The sequence below is a fragment of the Oncorhynchus clarkii genome, chromosome 5 (genome assembly GCF_045791955.1).
Source record: "Oncorhynchus clarkii lewisi isolate Uvic-CL-2024 chromosome 5, UVic_Ocla_1.0, whole genome shotgun sequence".
Taxonomy (NCBI): Eukaryota; Metazoa; Chordata; class Actinopteri; order Salmoniformes; family Salmonidae; genus Oncorhynchus; species Oncorhynchus clarkii.
This window is the reverse complement of record NC_092151.1, coordinates 23,856,079-23,872,300: the sequence shown is the minus strand read 5'-3', so window position 1 is coordinate 23,872,300 and position 16,222 is coordinate 23,856,079. Positions and strand designations below refer to the sequence as shown.

General features: G+C 43.3%; 1 protein-coding gene across 4 annotated transcripts in view; it reads left to right on the top strand.

Annotated features, from left to right (window-relative positions):
- The window catches only part of LOC139408556 (erbin-like), a 118,465-nt gene that overhangs the window by 14,522 nt on the left and 87,721 nt on the right, over positions 1-16,222 (top strand). For all 4 annotated transcript variants that reach the window (XM_071152594.1, XM_071152592.1, XM_071152593.1 and 1 more), the window contains exon 2: positions 8,183-8,258. The gene's annotated coding sequence lies outside the window, so the exon portion shown is untranslated. The remainder of the gene's footprint in view (positions 1-8,182; positions 8,259-16,222) is intronic.

The following is a 16,222-nucleotide window of genomic DNA, read 5'->3' as shown; positions in this document are numbered from 1 at the left end:
CAAAAGTTTGCTTTGCTTTGTCCAGGGCAGATTACTGTGCGTAAACAGCAGTTAGTACAGTAATAATGAGTGTACATGTGCCTGTGTTCTAGTATTTGGAGTATTGGTTTGATGCAGATAATACATTTTTGTATTGGCTAATGCTCTGTGTCTGGTGTCTACTAGATGCAGATCAGACACTGGGTTGCTTTGCTCTTACTCACTTCACAGCACACCAGAGGGAGAGTACTACAGATGCCCTTTACGTGTGTGTGTGTGTGTGTGTGTGTGTGTGTGTGCATATACACAGTGTGTACTTTATAGGCCTACTGAATATGAATATTTCTGACAGGTGTATAACATCGAGCACACAGCCATGCAATTTCCGTAGACAAACATTGGCATTAGAATGGGCTTACTGAAGAGCTCAGTGACTTTCAACGTGGCACCGTCATAGGATGCCACCTTTTGAACAAGCAGTTCGTCAAATTCCTGCCCTGAAAGAGCTACTCCGGTCAACTGTAAGTGCTGTTATTGTGAAGTGGAAACGTCTAGGAACAACAACGGCTCAGCCACAAAGTGGTAGGCCAAACAAGCTCACAGAACGAGACTGGCGAGTGCTGAAGCGCATAACGTGTAAAAAATAGTCTGTCTTTGTATGCAACACTCACTACCGAGTTCAAAACAGCCTCTGGAAGCAACATCAGCTCAATAACTGTTCTTCGGGAGCTTCATGAAATGGGTTTCCATGGCCGAGCAGCCGCACACAAGCCTAAGATCACCATGCGTAATGCCAACCGTCGACTGGAGTGATGTAAAGCTCACCACCATTGGACTCTGAAGCAGTGGAAAGGCGTTCTCTGAAGTCATTAATCACGCTTCACCATCTGGCAGTCTGACAGATGAATCTAGGGTTTGGTGGATGCCAGGAGAACACTACCTGCCCGAATGCATAGTGCCAACCGTAAAGTTTTGGTGGAGGAGGAATAATGGTCTGGGGCTGTTTTTCATGGTTCGGGCAAATCTTAACGCTTCAACATACAATGACATTCTAGACAATTCTGTGCTTCCAACATTGTGGCAACAGTTTGGGGAAGGCCTTTTCCTGTTTCAGCATGACAATGCTTCCGTGCACAAAGCGAGGTCCATACAGAAATGGTTTGTCGAGATCGTGTGGAAGAACTTGACTGGCCTGCACAGAGCCCTGACCTCAACCCAATCGAACACCTTTGGGATGAATTGGAACGCCTACTGCGAACAAGGACTAATCGGCCAACATCAGTGCCCAATCTCACTAATGCTCTTGTGGCTGAATGGAAGCAAGTCCCCGCTGCAATGTTCCAACATCTAGTGGAAAGCTTTCCCAGAAGAGTGGAGGCTGTTATAGCAGCAAAGGGGGGGACCAACTCCATATTAATGCCCATGATTTCGAAATTAGATGTTCAACGAGCAGGTGTCCACATACTCTTGGTCATGTAGTGTATGTGTGAATGCGTGGAGCCATTAGTAAATCCATGATACTTAAAGATTGTATTATGAAATTACCAACTATATTGTATTTTCAGCTGGTTTTGAAACTGGTGTACAAAATAAAAAGTAAAGATGTAAAAAACTAAACTTAAGAACGGGAAGCATAGAACTAGTGCACATAGAACAGATCCACCGCTTCTTAGACTTGCTTTCGATAAGAATGACAGATCTAAAACACACATTTCTATGTGAATTTGTTCGGGTCACCCAAAAAGTTAGCCTTTGCAGCTTTAAGAGAGAACTAAATGCCCTCCGTAGGAAGTGGAGCAGAAAGTGGCAATGATGAAGCAGCCCAGTAGTGTGCTCAGCTGACTGTGACACACACAGACAGTGTTGGTCTGCACTGTAGCTCTATTGTGCTGTATGGGTTCAGGGAGAGTCAAGGCAAGGGGGGGATGAGCCCAGCGCTGATTGGGTTTGTCTCCGATCAGCTGGCAAGGCCACAGGCCGCAATGACATGTGTAGGCAGACAATACTGGTCTGATGTACTCTGGGTTTAGTGGAATGATGATGAACCTATTGAGGCCTTGTGTGGATACACTATGTAGTCTATAGCCACAGTAGATTAGGCCTCACAGGCTACACTCTAGGCTGTGTATGCTAATGCTACTTTTTTTCTGTGGCTTTCCAAGAGGTGTAGGCTATGTGCCTATAGACCATTTTCCAGTACGTAACACACTGACGCCATGGACAAAAGTGCACGACTCTTGGCAGCAGTAAGAAAGCCATCTCCATCTGCGTCCATTCAACATAGCCTAGATTTAAGTTTTTATTACTTCTAAACAAAAACCTTTTTGTGCTATCATGCGCTTACAATTATGTTTTGATTCTTGCTAGAACAGTCGCTAAGATTATTTTTGTTTGTGATCTTTGCTAAATAACTATTTTGGATGCAGCCGTTGTTAGCTAGAATGCTAACGCTCATTGATATAGGCTTTAGCAAAAGATAGCCATTTTAAGTGTTTCTTAAGTATAATGCATTTGATTTGCAATGATGACACAAACATTATATTAAGCAGGACATTCATACGAGCCTTAAAATCCAATTATAATCCAAAAGTAGTGAAATGCATTCATAACCAACATGTAAATAGAGGCTTTTTTTTGCTGCCGTTCTATAAGGTAGTTTAGGATAGGCCAATAGCATACACTAGCCTCATTCTTGACAAAACAGACACCTAAATCTAGCAATGTTTTTCAGACCACAAACAACAAGATAGATGCACCCTAAACGAGCCAAATTGTTCCTCCATAAAATAATAACTAAATTGATAGTATTAATTTGTCCACAACAACAGTGGAGGATTATCTTAGATTAGATTTCTTTGTGTTGTGACAAGTTAAAATGATGCAGTAGTCCTGTCAGTTGCATACAAAACAGAGATGTCGTGCGTATTTCCCACTCCCTGCCTTAGTCATAATAATACAGCTATTGTCATTTGACATCTCACAAATGTTTCATTAACCAATAGTCTAGTCATGCATGTCCTTACAAAAATACTGGGCAAATTGAATTACCATTAAACTCACATGAATTTAAGATTGATTCTAGGAATATTAATCGGTTAGCCGGAGAAAATAAATTTGATCAGTCATGCTTATCGGTCTATAGGGTCAATTTTGGCGCATATGTGTTTTTGTTAGTCGTCATGCATTTTATTTATCACATGCCTACAGCATACAGAGAGCCTAGTTTGAGGAGTGGAATAGTCTTCCATCTCCCCTACTGCACAAGAGTAGCTCCTCAAAGCCTGAAGGCTACTGAAGTGAAACCTGCTTTTGTAAACCCAGTCATAGCGCAACAAATAACAATTCTAAATGCAATTGTGTGTAAAAAAAAAAAAGTTGTTTGCCATAATTTAAAAGGAGCTATTTTAATTTCTCAATCTCAACTCGTAGCGCGTCACCCACCACTTTGCAATGTGATCTTGAGGCAGTATAATCACATATTTTTATAACTAAACCAAGATAGACCACACACCGTCGTTTCAAATGGGAACAAATGAGTAATAGTGGGCAGAACAAGCAAGCAGGTGGGCAGAGCCAAGCATGAGCTAGCGAGATCCTATTGGCGCATTCCAGCATTCATTTGCACATTTCAAATCAAATTTTATTAGTCCCATGCACCGAATACAACAGGTGTAGACTTTACAGTGAAATGCTTACTTACGAGCCCCTAACCAACAATGCAGTTTAAAAAATGAAAAAAACCCCGATAAGAACAATAAATAAAAGTGACAAGTAATTAAAGAGCAGCAGTAAGATAACAATAGTGAGACTATATCCAGGGGGTACCAGAACAGAGTCAATGTGCAGGGACACTGGTTAGTTGAGGTAATATGTGCATGTGGGTAGAGTTATTAAATTGACTATGCATAAATGATAACAGCAGAGAGTAGCAGTGGTGTAAAAGAGGGGGGGGGGGGCAATGCAAATAGTCTGGGTAGCCATTTGATTAGGTGTTCAGGAGTCTTATGGCTTGGGGGTAGAAGCTGTTTAGAAGCCTCTTAGACCTAGACTTGGCGCTCTGGTACCGCTTGCTGTGCGGTAGCAGAGATAACAGTCTATGACAAGGGTGGCTGGAGTCTTTGACAATTTTTAGGGCCTTCCTCTGACACTGCCTTGTATAAAGGTCCTGGATGGCAGGAAGCTTGGCCCCAGTGATGTACTGGGCCGTTCGCACTACCCTCTGTAGTGCCTTGTGGTCGGGAGGCCGAGCTGTTTCCATACCAGGCAGTGATGCAACCAGTCATGCTCTCGATGGTGCAGCTGTAGAACCTTTTGAGGATCTGAGTACGCATTAGAGGTCGACCGATTATGGTTTTTCAACGCCGATACCGATTATTGGAGGATCAAATAAGCCGATGCAGATTAATCGTCCGTTTAAATTTTTTTTTTTACATTTAATTTTTAATTTGTAATAATGACAATTACAACAATACGGAATGAACACTTATTTTAACTTAATATAATACATCATTGAAATCAATTTAGCCTCAAATAAATAATGAAACATGTTCAATTTTGTTTAAATAATGCAAAAACAAAGTGTTGGAGAAGAAAGTAAAAGTGCAATATGTACCATGTAAGAAAGATAATGTTTAAGTTCCTTGCTCAGAACATGAGAACACATGAAAGCTGGTGGTTCCTTTTAACATGAGTCTTCAATATTCCCAGGTAAGAAGTTTTAGGTTGTAGTTATTATAGGAATTATAGGACTATTTCCCTCTATACCATTTGTATTTCATTAACCTTTGACTATTGGATGTTCTTATATGCACTTTAGTATTGCCAGTGTAACAGTATAGCTTCCGTCCCTCTCCTCGCTCCTCCCTGGGCTCGAACCAGGAACACAACGACAACAGCCACCCTCAAAGCAGCATTACCCATGCAGGGCAAGGGGAACAACCACTCCAAGGCTCAGAGCGAGTGACGTTTGAAACACTATTAGCGCGCGCTAACTAGCTAGCCATTTCACTTTGGTTACACCAGCCTCATCTCGGGAGTTGGTATGCTTGAAGTCATAAACAGCACGATGCTTGACGCATAACAAAGATCTGCTGTTTGAATGAATGTTTACGCGCCTGCTTCTGCCTACCACCGCTCAGTCAGATACTTAGATACTTGTATGCTCAGTTAGATTATATGCAACGCAGGACACGCTAGATAATATCTAGTAATATCATCAACCATGTGTAGTTAACTAGTGATTATGATTGATTGTTTTTTATAAGATAAGTTTAATGCTAGTTAACAATTTACCTTGGCTTACTGCATTCGCGTAACAGGCGAGGCAGGTCGTTATTGCGTTGGACAAGTTAACTGTAAGGTTGCAAGATTGGATCCCCCGAGATGACAAGGTGAAAATCTGTCGTTCTGCCCCTGAACGAGGCAGTTAACCCACCGTTCCTAGGCCGTCATTGAAAATAAGAATGTGTTCTTAACTGACTTGCCTAGATAAATAAAGATTAAATAAAGGTGTAAAAAAAAAAAAAAATCGGCAAAATCGGTGTCCAAAAATAATTGTTATGAAAACTTGAAATCGGCCCTAATTAATCTGGCCATTCCGATTAATCGGTCGACCTCTAGTACCCATGCCAAATCTTTTTAGTCTCCCGAGGGGGAATAGGTTTTGTCGTGCCCTCTTCATGACTGTGTTGGTGTGCTTGGACCATGTTAGTTTGTTGGTGATGTGGACACCAAGGAACTCTCAACCTGCTCCACTGCAGACCCATCAATGAGAAGGGTGGCGTGCTCGGTCATCTTTTTCCTGTAGTCCACAATCATCTCTTTTGTCTTGATCACATTGAGGGGTTGTTGTCCTGGCACCACACGGACAGGTCTCTGACCACCCTATAGGCTGTCTCGTCGTTGTCGGTGATCAGGCCTACCACTGTTGTGTCATCAGCCAACTTAGTGAACAGGGAGTACAGGAGGGGGCTGAGGATCAGCATGGCGGATGTGTTGTTACCTACCCTTACCACCTGGGAGCGGCCCGTCAGGAAGTCCAGGGTCCAGTTGCAGAGGGAGGTGTTTAGTCCCAGGGTCCTTAGCTTATTGATGAGATTTGAGGACACTATGGTGTTGAACGCTGAGCTGTAGTCAATGAATAGCATTCTCACATAGGTGTTCCTTTTGTTCAGGTGGGAAAGGGCAGTGTGGAGTGCAATAGAGATTGCGTCATCTGTGGATCTGTTGGGACGGTATGTAAATTGGAGTGGGTTTAAGGTTTCTGGGATAATGGTGTTGATGTGAGCCATGACCAGCCTTTCAAAGCACTTCATGGCTACAGACGTGACTGCTACAGGTCGGCGAGATCACACAGTCTTCCAGAACAGCTGGTGCTCTCTCGCATGTTTCAGTGTCATTTGCCTCGATGCGAGCATAGAAGTTGTTTAGCTCATCTGGTAGGCTCATGTCACTGGGCAGCTCTCGGCTGTGCTTTCCTTTGTAGTCTAATGGTTTGCAAGCCCTAACACATCCAACGAGCGTCAGAGCTGGTGTAGTACGATTCGATCTTGGTCCTGTATTGACTCGTTGCCTGTTTGATGGTTTTTCGGAGGGCATAGCGGGATTTCGTATAAGCATCCGGGTTAGAGTTCCACTCCTCGAAAGCGCAAGCTCTAGCGTTTAGCTCAGTGCGGATGTTGCCTATAAGCCATGGCTTCCGGTTGGGGTATGTACGTGCGGTCACTGTGGGGATGACATCATCGATGCACTTATTGATGAAGCCAATGACTGATGTGGTGTACTCCAATGCCATCGGAGAAATCCCAGAACATATGTCAGTCTGTGCTAGCAAAACAGTCTTGTAGCTTAGCATCTGCTTTATCTGACCACTTTTTTATTGATCAAGTCACTGGTGCTTCTTGCTTTAATTTTTGCTTGTAAGCATTTCCGTTAGGGAACGTATACTCTGTGAAGTGCTCGTGTGCAATTACTCAATTTGCCTTTGCACTCCTAAACATCACATTGTTTTTTTTACTTTGGCAATGGGTAAAGTCTACAAAACGTAGTCCACTCTGTTCGTAACAGATGGTAGTTTTGGGAACTGCAAACTGTATTGAGATGAAATGTTAATCAATGTGAAAATTAGCAGAATGTCGGCCAAAATCCATCTCGTTCCATCTTCACCCACTGCCGGCCACTGGGCTTCCTCTCACTACCATATATTTGGTAGTAATATCTGTCTCATTGCTCTGTCTGTGGTTTAATTGTTTGAAACCTGAACGTTTTACTTTACTTCAAATAGTGAGGCATGTCTTACCTTGCTTCAAAGTAGCCTTGCAAAATCCATCCGTAGAAACAAGGCAATTAGTTTATAAAGACTTCCTCATGCCATTAACCAGAATTTCTCTCCTGTTCTATTGGATTTCATATCAACTTTCTTTCATTGTCCAGAAGCCAAAGCAGAATCCTATATTAGTAACCCATCATAGGTTTCACTCTCACCAAAATATGTCCAAAATAAGCCCAATACATTTCTATGTGTTTATTTTGGGCCTAAGCTTGTCGCCTACCTTAGAGCCTTGGGAAGACTCCTATTGCCAGAGCAGGAATATAAGCATCTCGCCATTATATACAGATCTCTGATAGTATTTTCTGTTGGTCTCTTAATTTTACTGTTTGAAAAAAATGTTAATGAGGGTCAGTTAGTCGGCAGCAAAATTGACCGAAATTTGCATCCCTAATTGATTCAAAAGTCAATGTAGCCTAATAAGCTATTTGTAAACACTGCATTGTTTGTGTTTTTCAAATGTCATTGTTGCCCAAGATATGGGTTCTGGTGCATATTTTAAGTTTTTTTTTCAAATTGGAGTGTCACAAAAGTCGATATGTAAAACGACACAATGAAATGTAGGCCTATGCACTGCCTCAGATAAACTGTTTATTTTATGAGCATAGCCTCAGAGTGGGGTATGGTGGAATTCTGGACTCCGGAGTATCACTGAATGCAATGAACAAAAACAGCTCTTTTGCAAAATCCTTACATCACATAACCCCCCCCCCCCCTCTTTCTCCATGTTGGTTTAAGTAGATAAAGATCATTTGGCTTGGATAATCCTGTCTAATAAGGGTAATGGGCCATTTAGGCTTAACCCTAAGATTATGAGAAGATTTAGCATAAGTGTTTCTGTACTTAGCCAACGTATCTGCTTATTCCCTTCTCCAGATAAGCACCTGTGCTGCTGTTGGGTCTCTCACCTGCCACCACTTGGGATCCAGTAGCCCGGGTCATAAATGACAAGGTAAGGCAATGAATGGCCTGCTGGGAATGACTTTGAGCCTTGCTCTGTGTAATGGCCTGCTTGGCTTGACTGTGAACCTAGCTCTGGCTAACATCATGACTCTGATCAAGGCTGGTTGATGAAATGTGGTGTTTTTTAATGATAAAGAAGGGTTTTTCAGACAACCTCCATTTGACCCCAAAAGTGGCTGAATAGACTACCCCTCACGTATCTTTTCTGTAACATGGCAATCTTTGTATCCTCCATAGCCTTCATAGCCTTGCTCTGTTACTGTTCTGACTTTAGCTTTCTCAACCATATGTAATTTGCAATAAGGCCTGGAAAGGGTTGTTAACATGCTTGTTTCTGTGTTCGCTCGTCTACATGATCAAGAGGTCTGACTCGAGACTGCTCGCACGCCTGTTAAATCGGTAATTTAAGACACTTTGGCCGTTCAATGTGTCCTATCTTTTGGCCTCCAGGAGAACAGGGTGGGGTGCTGCTCCTGTTGATGCTTTTCAGGTTTGGGCTCATGTTTTGCATAAGCACACCAGGAGCTCTCCTCTGATCCTTTTGTGTAAAACACTGCGGTAAATCCTGTATTGAAATGTGCCATGGTGGTGGTACATTTCCATACAGGATTTACCACAGTGTTTTACCCAGAAGACACGTTTCGGTTTTCATCTATGCATCCCAGTACCCGTGTCTAACTTGGCCAAGGCTCCGGCGGTTCTGCTCTCACTTGGGGCCAAGGGCAGGCCACTGGTACTCTTCATCTATCATTTACATAACAATGGCTAACTGTGAACACCGTCTCACAAAGCAACTGTTTTGATTATGCAGAGGTTGTTGATTTATAGACTGCAAATTTCGTGGTATCCAATTGGTAGTTAAAGTCTTGTCTAATCGCTGCAACTCCCGTATGGAATCGGGAGAAGCAAAGGTTGATAGCCGTGAGTCCTCCGAAACACAATTCACACTGCTTCTTGACACACTTCCTCACTTAACCCAGAAGCCAGCCACACCATTGTGTCGGAGGAAACACCGTACGCCTGGTGCCCGGCCCGCCACAGGAGTTGCTAGTGCGCGATGGGACAAGGATGTCCCTGCCGGCCAAACCCTCCCCTAACCTGGACAACGCTGGACCAATTGTGATCCGCCCCGTGGGTCTTCCTGCAATGCAGTGCCTTAGACTACTGCGCCACTCGGGAGGCCCCGACAACAGAGATCTCTGATAGTGCTCAGTCCACCCTTCCTCACTACACTCCCGTCCAGTGTATTTTCCATTGCAGGAGGTTGCCTGGCCTGGCCTCAACACTGTTGAATATTGTGGCTGATCTAAGGACATGTTGAACTCTCAGGATAGCACTTGATAGACCAGTCGTGACACACTGGTGTGCCCCGAGGAACTCTCAGGTGTGCCGCGAAATGCATATGGAATGTTGACTTGTAATGCTCAGATAATACATTAAATAGCAAATGGTTACATCTGTATCGTTGTCCGTTGTCCGTTGCGCTCAGGCTCTGAGATTTGTATCATTTGAGCGGCGTGCATCACAAGCAAAGTAATTTGTATCAATTTACTTTGACTGGCTTGTGAGAATCGTTAGCACAGGCAAGTCTTTTTTTTAAGTGCATAGATTACATGTATTCTCTTCCCCTGCCCCTGTTCCGACAGGTGCATGATAATTGTCTATTCTAAATCAAAGCAAATTTCACATACAGTACCAGTCTAAAGTTTGGACACACCTACTCACTCAAGGGTTTTTCCACATGTTCTACATTGTAGAATAATAGTGAAGACATCACAACTATGAAATAACACATGTGGTAACCAAAAAAGTGTTAAACAAATAAAAATATATTTAAGATTTGAGATTCTTGATGACAGCTTTGCACACTCTTGGCATTCTCTCAACCAGCTTCACCTGGAATGCTTTTCCAACAATCTTGAAAGAGTTCCCACATATGCTGAGCGCTTGTTGGCTGCTTTCCCTTCACTCTGTGGTCCAACTCATCCCAAACCATCTCAATTGGGTTGAGGTCAGGTGATTGTGGAGGCCAGGTCTGATGTAGCACTCCATTACTCTCCTTCTTGGTCAAATAGCCCGTACACAGCCTGGAGGTGTGTTGGGTCTTGTCCTGTTGAAAAACAAATGATAGTCCCACTAAGCGCAAAAAAGCTGGGGTAACCATGGTGGTTAAGTGTATCTTGAATTCTAAACAAATCACAGACAGTGTCACCAGCAAAGCACCATCACACCTCCTCCCCCATGCTTCACAGTGGGAACTACACATGCAGAGATAATCCGTTCACCTACTCTGCATCTCACAAAGACACGGCGGTTGGAACCAAAAATATAAAATTTGCACTCATCAGACCAAAGGACAGATTTCCACCACTCTAATGTCCATTGCTTGTGTTTCTTGGCCCAAGCAAGTCTCTTCTTCTTATTGGTGTCCTTTAGTAGTGGTTTCTTTGCAGCAATTCGACTATGAAGGCCTGATTCACGCAGTCTCCTCTGAACAGTTGATGTTGAGATGTCTGTTACTTGCCCTCTGTGAAGCATTTATTTGGGCTGCAATTTTTGAGACTGGTAATTCTAATTAACTTATCTTCTGCAGCAGAGGTAACTCTGGGTCTTCCTTTCCTCTGGCGGTCCTCATGATAGCCAGTTTCATCATAGTGCTTGAAGGTTTTTGCGACTGCACTTAAAGAATCTTGAAAAGTTCTTGAAATGCTCCAGATTAACTGACCTCCTTCAATTCTTAAAGTAATGAGGGACTGTTGTTTCTCTGCTTATTGGAGTTGTTCTTGTCATAATATGGACTTGGTCTTTTACCAAGTAGGGCTTTCTTCTGTATGCCACCTTTACCTTGTTACAACACAACTGATTGGCTCAAACGCATTAAGAAGGATAGAAATTCCACAAATGAACTTTTAACAAGGCACACCAGTTAATTGAAATGCATTCCAGATGACAACCCCATGAAGCTGGTTGAGAGAATGCCAAGAGTGTGCAAAGCTGTCATCAAGGTAAAGGGTGAAATCTGCCGTGACAGGTGACTACTTTGAAGAATCTCAAATATAAAATTTATTTTAGAGGTCGACCGATTTTATGATTTTTCAACGCCGATATCGATTATTGGAGGACCAAAAATAGCCGATACCGATAAATCGCCCAAATTTTATATATATATTTGTAATAATGACAATTACAACGATACTGAATCAACACTTTTATTTGAACTTAAAATCAAATCAAAATCAAATAATGATGTTAATGCGAGTGTAGCGAAATGCTTGTGCTTCTAGTTCCGACAATGAAGTAATAACCAACGAGTAATCTAGCTAACAATTCCAAAACTACTACCTTATACACACAAGTGTAAAGGGATAAAGAATATGTACATAAAGATATATTAATGAGTGATGGTACAGAGCGACATAGGCAAGATGCAGTAGATGGTATCGAGTACAGTATATACAGTGCCTTGCGAAAGTATTCGGCCCCCTTGAACTTTGCGACCTTTTGCCACATTTCAGGCTTCAAACATAAAGATATAAAACTGTATTTTTTTGTGAAGAATCAACAACAAGTGGGACACAATCATGAAGTGGAACGACATTTATTGGATATTTCAAGCTTTTTTAACAAATCAAAAACTGAAAAATTGGGCATGCAAAATTATTCAGCCCCCTTAAGTTAATACTTTGTAGCGCCACCTTTTGCTGCGATTACAGCTGTAAGTCGCTTGGGGTATGTCTCTATCAGTTTTGCACATCGAGAGACTGAAATGTTTTCCCATTCCTCCTTGCAAAACAGCTCGAGCTCAGTGAGGTTGGATGGAGAGCCTTTGTGAACAGCAGATTTCAGTTCTTTCCACAGATTCTCGATTGGATTCTGGTCTGGACTTTGACTTGGCCATTCTAACACCTGGATATGTTTATTTTTGAACCATTCCATTGTAGATTTTGCTTTATGTTTTGGATCATTGTCTTGTTGGAAGACAAATCTCTGTCCCAGTCTCAGGTCTTTTGCAGATTCCATCAGGTTTTCTTCCAGAATGGTCCTGTATTTGGCTCCATCCATCTTCCCATCAATTTTAACCATCTTCCCTGTCCCTGCTGAATAAAAGCAGGCCCAAACCATGATGCTGCAACCACCATGTTTGACAGTGGGGATGGTGTGTTCAGCTGTGTTGCTTTTACGCCAAACATAACGTTTTGCATTGTTGCCAAAAAGTTCAATTTTGGTTTCATCTGACCAGAGCATCTTCTTCCACATGTTTGGTGTGTCTCCCAGGTGGCTTGTGGCAAACTTTAAACAACACTTTTTATGGATATCTTTAAGAAATGGCTTTCTTCTTGCCACTCTTCCATAAAGGCCAGATTTGTGCAATATACGACTGATTGTTGTCCTATGGACAGAGTCTCCCACCTCAGCTGTAGATCTCTGCAGTTCATCCAGAGTGATCATGGGCCTCTTGGCTGCATCTCTGATCAGTCTTCTCCTTGTATGAGCTGAAAGTTTAGAGGGACGGCCAGGTCTTGGTAGATTTGCAGTGGTCTGATACTCCTTCCATTTCAATATTATCGCTTGCACAGTGCTCCTTGGGATGTTTAAAGCTTGGGAAATCTTTTTGTATCCAATTCCGGCTTTAAACTTCTTCACAATAGTATCTCGGACCTGCCTGGTGTGTTCCTTGTTCTTCATGATGCTCTCTGCGCTTTTAATGGACCTCTGAGACTATCACAGTGCAGGTGCATTTATACGGAGAATTCATTACACACAGGTGGATTGTATTTATCATCATTAGTCATTTAGGTCAACATTGGATCATTCAGAGATCCTCACTGAACTTCTGGAGAGAGTTTGCTGCACTGAAAGTAAAGGGGCTGAATAAATTTGCACGCCCAATTTTTCAGTTTTTGATTTGTTAAATTTTTTTGAAATATCCAATAAATGTCGTTCCACTTCATGATTGTGTCCCACTTGTTGTTGATTCTTCACAAAATAATACAGTTTTATATCTTTATGTTTGAAGTCTGAAATGTGGCAAAAGGTCGCAAAGTTCAAGGGGGCCGAATACTTTCGCAAGGCACTGTACGTATACATATGAGATAAATAATGTAGGGTATGTAAACATTATATTAAGTAGCATTGTTTAAAGTGGCTAGTGATATATTGTACATCAATTCCCATTATTAAAGTGGCTGGAGTTGAGTCAGTGTGTTGGCAGCAGCCACTTAATGTTAGTGGTGGCTGTTTAACAGTCTGATGGCCTTGAGATACAAGCTGTTTTTCAGTCTCTCGGTCCCAGCTTTGATGCACCTGTACTGACCTCGCCTTCTGGATGATAGCGGGATGAACAGGCAGTGGCTCGGGTGGTTGTTGTCCTTGATGATCTTTCTGGCCTTCCTGTGACATCGGGTGGTGTAGGTGTCCTGGAGGGTAAGTAGTTTGCCCCCGGTGATGCGTTGTGCAGACCTCACTACCCTCTGGAGAGCCTTAGGCTTGTGGGCGGAGCAGTTGCCGTACCAGGCAGTGATACAGCCCGACAGGATGCTCTCGATTGTGCATCTGTAGAAGTTTGTGAGTGCTTTTGGTGACGAGCTGAATTTCTTCAGCCTCCTGAGGTTGAAGAGGCGCTGCTGCGCCTTCTTCACGATGCTGTCTGTGTGGGTGGACCAATTCAGTTTGTCTGTGATGTGTACGCCGAGGAACTTAAAACTTACTACCCTCTCCACTGCTGTTCCATCGATGTGGATAGGGGGGGTGTTCCTTCTGCTGTTTCCTGAAGTCCACAATCATCTCCTTAGTTTTGTTGACGTTGAGTGTGAGGTTATTTTCCTGACACCACACTCCGAGGGCCCTCACCTCCTCCCTGTAGGCCGTCTCGTCGTTGTTGGTAATCAAGCCTACCACTGTTGTGTCGTCCGCAAACTTGATGATTGAGTTCGAGGCGTGCGTGGCCACGCAGTCATGGGTGAACAGGGAGTACAGGAGAGGGCTCAGAACGCACCCTTGTGGGGCCCCAGTGTTGAGGATCAGCGGGGTGGAGATGTTGTTACCTACCCTCACCACCTGGGGGCGGCCCGTCAGGAAGTCCAGTACCCAGTTGCACAGGGCGGGGTCGAGACCCGGCGTCTCGAGCTTGATGACGAGTTTGGAGGGTACTATGGTGTTAAATGCTGAGCTGTAGTCGATGAACAGCGTTCTCACATAGGTATTCCTCTTGTCCAGATGGGTTAGGGCAGTGTGGTTGAGATTGCATCGTCTGTGGACCTATTTGGGCGGTAAGCAAATTGGAGTGGGTCTAGGGTGTCAGGTAGGGTGGAGGTGATATGGTCCTTGATTAGTCTCTCAAAGCACTTCATGATGACGGAAGCTCAGTTACCTTAGCTTTCTTGGGAACAGGAACAATGGTGGCCCTCTTGAAGCATGTGGGAACAGCAGACTGGGATAGGGATTGATTGAATATGTCCGTAAACACACCAGCCAGCTGGTCTGCGCATGCTCTGAGGGCGCGGCTGGGGATGCCGTCTGGGCCTGCAGCCTTGTAATACATCAATAAAATCTATTTAGTCTCAAATAAATAAATATTGAAACATGCTCAAATATCAAATTCCCAGTTTAAATAATGCCAAAACACAGTGTTGGAGAAGAAAGTAAAAGTGCAATATGTGCAATGTAAAAATTATAACGTTTTAAGTTCCTTGCTCAGAACATATGAAAGCTGATGGTTCAATATTCCCAGTTCTTCAATATTCCCAGTTAAGAAGTTTTAGGTTGTAGTTATTATAGGAATTATGACACGTCGACTATTTCTCTCTATACCATTTGTATTTAATATACTTTTGACTATTGGATGTTCTAATAGGCACTTGAGTATTGCCAGCCTAATCTCAGGAGATGATAGGCTTGAAGTCATAAACAGTGCTGTGAAACATGCCAGCAGCTCTTAGCAATGCTAACGCAGTAAAGTTTCAATGAATGCTTACGAGCCTGCTACCACCGCTCAGTCAGACTGCTCTATCAAATATCAAATCATAGACTTAATTATAATATAATAAACACAGACGTATGAGCCTTTGGTCATTAATATGGTCAAATCCGGAAACTATCATTTCGAAAACAAAACGTTTATTTTTTCAGTGCATTACGGAACCGTTCCCTATTTTATGGAACGGGTGGCAACCCTAAGTCTAAATATTGCTTTTACATTGCACAACCTTCAATGTTATGTCATAATTATGTAAAATTCTGGAAAATCACTTCGCAACGAGCCAGGCTTTTCATAGCCGATCATTCAGAGTATCTCTACCACTCCTGCTGTCTCTAGAGAGTTGAAAACAGCAGGTCTGGGACAGGTAGCACGTCCGCTGAACAGGTCAGGGTTCCATAGCCGCAGGCAGAACAGTTTAAACTGGAGCAGCAGCACGGCCAGGTGGACTGGGGACAGCAAGGAGTCATCAGGCCAGGTAGTCCTGATGCGTGGTCCTATTGCTCAGGTCCTCTGAGAGAGAGAAAGAAAGAAAGAGCAAATTAGAGAGAGCATACTTAAACTCACACAGGACACCGGATAAGACAGGAGAAATACTCCAGATATAACAGACTGACCCTAGCCCCCCGACACATAAACTACTGCAGCATAAATACTGGAGGTTGAGACAGGAGGGGTCGGGAGACACTGTGGCCCCATCTGACGATACCCCCGGACAGGGCCAAACAGGCAGGATATAATCCCACCCACTGCCAAAGCACAGCCCCCACACCACTAGAGGGATATCTTCAACCACCAACTTACCATCCTGAGACAAGGCTGAGTATAGCCCACAAAGATCTCTGCCACCGCACAACCCAAGGGGGGGGGAGCGCCAACCCAGACAGGAAGATCACGTCAGTGACTCAACCCACTCAAGTGGAGCACCCTCCTAGGGACGGCATGGAAGAGCACCAGTAAGCCAGTGGCTCAGCCCC